This window comes from Triturus cristatus, chromosome 1_1 (assembly GCF_964204655.1).
Source record: "Triturus cristatus chromosome 1_1, aTriCri1.1, whole genome shotgun sequence".
Lineage (NCBI taxonomy): Eukaryota > Metazoa > Chordata > Amphibia > Caudata > Salamandridae > Triturus > Triturus cristatus.
In genome coordinates, this window is record NC_140579.1 from 641,751,827 (window position 1) to 641,756,331 (window position 4,505).

Sequence of the window (4,505 nt, forward strand, 5' to 3'; positions counted from 1 at the left end):
GATCGTGCTGGGGCTTGTGTTTGAGGGTTTAGGGTAGCGCAGTGGTGTTTGGGTAGCGTAGGAGGTTGTGATGGGGTAGTGTTTTAGAGTTGAGGGTAGCTCAGTGGTGTTGTGTAGTGTAGGGGGTTGTGCTGGGGGAGTGTTTTAGGGTTTAGGGTAGCGCAGTGGTGTTTGTGTAGTGTAGGGGGTCGTGCTGGGGTAGTGTTTTAGGGTTTAGGGTAGAGTAGTGGTGTTTGTGTAGTGTAGGGGGTCGTGCTGGGGGTAGTGTTTTAGGGTTTAGTGTAGCGCAGTGGTGTTTAGGTAGTGTAGGGGTTCGTGCTGGGGTAGTGTTTTAGGGTTTAGGGTAGCGCAGTGGTATTTGTGTAGTGTAGGGGGTCATGCTGGGGGTAGTGTTTTAGAGTTTAGGGTAGCGCATTGGTGTTTGGGTAGTGTAGGGGTTCGTGCTGGGGTAGTGTTTTAGGGTTTAGGGTAGTACAGTAATGTTTGGGTAGTGTAGGGGGTCAACTGGTGTATTGTTTTAGTGTTTAGAGGAGTGCACTGGTGTTTGTGTAGTGTAGGAGTTGTGTTTTAGAGTTTAGGGTAGTGCAGTGGTGTTTGTGTAGATTAGGGGGTCATGCTGGGGGTAATGTTTTAGATTTTAGGGTAGTGCAGTGGTGTTTTTGTAGAGTAGGGGGTAGTGTTTTAGTGTTTAGGGTAGTGCAGTGGTGTTTTGGTAGTGTACGTGGTCATGCTGGGGGTAGATTTGGGGTTTAGGGTAGTGCAGTGGTGTTTGTGTAGTGTAGGGGTTAGTGCTGGGGTAGTGTTTTAGGGTTTAGGGTAGTGCAGTGGTGTTTGTGTAGTGTAGGGGGTCGTGTTTTAGAGTGTAGGGTAGTGCGGTTGTGTTTGGTAGTGTAGGGGGTTGTGCTGGGGTAGATTTAGGGTTTAGGGTAGTGCAGTGGTATTGTAGTGTAGGGGGTAGTGCTGGGGGTAGTGTTTTAGGGTAGTGCAGTGGAGTTTGTGTTGTGTAGGGTGTCGTGTTTTAGGGTTTAGGGTAGTGCAGTGATGTTTGGGTAGTGCCTGGGGTCGTGCTGGGGGTAGTGTTTTAGGGTATAGTGTAGCGCAATGGTGTTTTGGTAGTGTACGGGGTCGTGCTGGGGGTAGATTTTGGGTTTAGGGTAGTGCAGTGGTGTTTGTGTAGTGTAGGGGTTAGTGCTTGGGTAGTGTTTTAGGGTTTAGGGTAGTGCAGTGGTGTTTGTGTAGCGTAGGGGGTCGTGTTTTAGAGTGTAGGGTAGTGCGGTGGTGTTTGGTAGTGTAGGGGGTTGTGCTGGGGTAGATTTAGGGTTTTGGGTAGTGCAGTGGTATTGTAGTGTAGGGGGTAGTGCTGGGGGTAGTGTTTTAGGGTAGTGCAGTGGTGTTTGTGTTGTGTAGGGTGTCGTGTTTTCGGGTTTAGGGTAGTGCAGTGATGTTTGGGTAGTGCGTGGGGTCGTGCTGGGGGTAGTGTTTTAGGGTATAGTGTAGCGCAATGGTGTTTTGGTAGTGTACGGGGTCGTGCTGGGGGTAGATTTTGGGTTTAGGGTAGTGCAGTGGTGTTTGTGTAGTGTAGGGGTTAGTGCCTGGGTAGTGTTTTAGGGTTTAGGGTAGTGCAGTGGTGTTTGTGTAGCGTAGGGGGTCGTGTTTTAGAGTGTAGGGTAGTGCGGTGGTGTTTGGTAGTGTAGGGGGTTGTGCTGGTGTAGATTTAGGGTTTAGGGTAGTGCAGTGGTATTGTAGTGTAGGGGGTAGTGCTGGGGGTGGTGTTTTAGGGTAGTGCAGTGGTGTTTGTGTTGTGTAGGGTGTCGTGTTTTAGGGTTTAGGGTAGTGCAGTGATGTTTGGGTAGTGCATGGGGTCGTGCTGGGGGTAGTGTTTTAGGGTATAGTGTAGTGCAATGGTGTTTTGGTAGTGTACGGGGTCGTGCTGGGGGTAGATTTTGGGTTTAGGGTAGTGCAGTGGTGTTTGTGTAGTGTAGGGGGTTGTGCTGGGGTAGATTTAGGGTTTAGGGTAGTGCAGTGGTATTGTAGTGTAGGGGGTAGTGCTGGGGGTAGTGTTTTAGGGTAATGCAGTGGTGTTTGTGTTGTGTAGGCGGTGGTGTTTTAGGGTTTAGGGTAGTGCAGTGATGTTTGGGTAGTGCATGGGGTCGTGCTGGGGGTAGTGTTTTAGGGTTTAGTGTAGCGCAATGGTGTTTGTGTAGTGTAGGGGGTCGTGCTGGGGGTAGTGTTTTAGGGTTTAGGGTAGTGCAGTGAGGTTTGGGTAGTGTAGGGGTCGTGCTGGGGTAGTGTTTTAGGGTTTAGGGTAGTACAGTAATGTTTGGGTAGTGTAGGGGGTCATGCTGGGGTATTGTTTTAGTGTTTAGGGTAGTGCAGTGATGTTTGTGTAGTGTAGGGGGTCATGCTGGGGGTAGTGTTTTACATTTTACAGTAGTGCAGTGGTGTTTTTGTAGTGTAGGGGGTAGTGTTTCAGGGTTTAGGGTAGTGCAGTGGTGTTTGGGTAGTGTACGGGGTCGTGCTAGGGGTAGATGTAGGGTTTAGGGTAGTGAAGTAAAGTTAGTGTAGTGCAGGGGGTAGTGCTGGGGGTAGTGTTTTAGGGTAGTGCAGTGGTGTTTGTGTAGTGTAGGGGGTCGTGTTTTAGGGTTTAGGGTAGTGCAGAGGAATTTGGGTAGTGTAGGGGGTCGTGCTGGGGGTAGTGTTTTAGGGTTTAAGGTAGCGCAATGGTGTTTGTGTAGTGTAGGGGGTTGTGCTGGGGGTAGTGTTTTAAGGTTTAGGGTAGCGCAGTGGTGTTTGGGTAGTGTAGGGGATCGTGCTGGGGCTAGTGTTTGAGGGTTTAGGGTTGCGCAGTGGTGTTTGGGTACCGTAGGGGGTCGTGCTGTGGGTAGTGTTTTAGGGTTTAGGGTAGCGCAGTGGTGTTTGGGTAGTGTAGGGGGTCGTGTTTTAGGATTGAGGGTAGTGTAGTGGTGTTTGGGTAGTGTAGGGGTCATGCTGGGGTAGATTTAGGGTTTAGGGTTGTGCAGTGGTGTTCGGGTACTGTAGAGGGTCATGCTGGGGGTAGTGTTTTAGGGTTTAGCGTAGCGCAGTCGTGTTTGGGTAGTGTAGACGGTCGTGCTGAGTGTAGTGTTTTTGGGTTTAGAGCTGCGCAGTAGTATATGGGTAGTGTAGGGGGTCGTGCTGGGATAGTGTTTTAGGGTTTAGGGTTGCACAGTGGTGTTTGGGTAGTGTAGGGGGGTCGAGCTGGGGGGAGTGTTTTAGGGTTTATGGTAGCGCTGTGCTGTTTAGGTAGCGTAGGGGGTCGTGCTGGGGGAGTGTTTTAGGGTTTAGGGTAGCGCTGTGGTGTTTGTGTAGTGTAGGGGGTCATGCTGGGGGAGTGTTTTAGAGTTTAGGGTAGTGCAGAGGTGTTTGAGTAGTGTAGGGGGTTGAGCTGGGGGTAGTGTTTTAGGGTTTAGGGTAGCGCAGTGGTGTTTGTGTACTATAGGGGGTCGTACTGGGGGTAGTGTTTTAGGGTTTATGATAGCGCAGTTGTGTTTGTGTAGTGTAGGGTGTAGTGGTGGGGGTAGTGTTTTAGGGTAGCGCTGTGGTGTTTGTGTAGTGTAGGCAGTCGTGCTGGGGGTAGTGTTTTAAGGTTTAGGGTAGCGCAGTGGTGTTTGGGTAGCGTAAGGGGTTATGCGGGGGGTAGATTTAGGGGTTAGGGTACCACAGTGGTCTTTGGGTTGCGTAGGGAGTCATGCTGGGGGTAGTGTTTTAGGGTTTAGGGTAGTGCAGTGGTGTTTGGGTAGTGTAGGGGGTCGTGCTGGGGTAGTATTTTATGGTTTATGGTAGCACAGTGGTGTTTGTGTAGTGTAGGGGGTCGTGCTGGGGGAGTGTTTTAAAGTTTAGGGTGCACAGTGGTGTTTGTGTAGTGTAGGGGGTCGTGCTGGGGGAGTGTTTTAAAGTTTAGGGTGCACAGTGGTGTTTGAGTAGTGTAGGGGGTCATGCTGGGGGTAGTGTTTTAGGGTTTAGCGTAGAGCAGTGGTGGTTTTGTCGTGTGGGGGTCGTGCTGGGGTAGTGTTTTAGGGATTAGGATAGTGCAGTGGTGTTTGTGTAATGTAGGGGGTAGTGCTCGCGGTAGTGTTTTAGGGTAGCGCTGTGGTGTTTGTGTAGTGTAGGGGGTCGTGCTGGGGGTAGTGTTTTAAGGTTTAGGGTAGCACAGTGGTGTTTGGTTAGCGTAGGGGGTCGTGCTGGGGGTAGTGTTTTAGGGTTTAGGGTAGCGCAGTGGTGTTTGGGTAGCGTAGGGGGTCGTGCTGGGGTAGTGTTTTAGGGTTTTGGGTAGTGCAGTGGTAATTGGGTAGTATTGGGGTTGTGCTGGGGGTAGTGTTTTAGGGTTTAGAGTAGTGCAGTGGTAATTGGGTAGTCTTGGGGGTAGTGCTGGGGGTAGTGTTTTAGGGTAGTGCAGTGGTGTTTGTGTAGTGTAGGGGGTCATGCTGGGGGTAGTGTTTTAGGGTTTAGGGTAGTGCAGTGGTGTT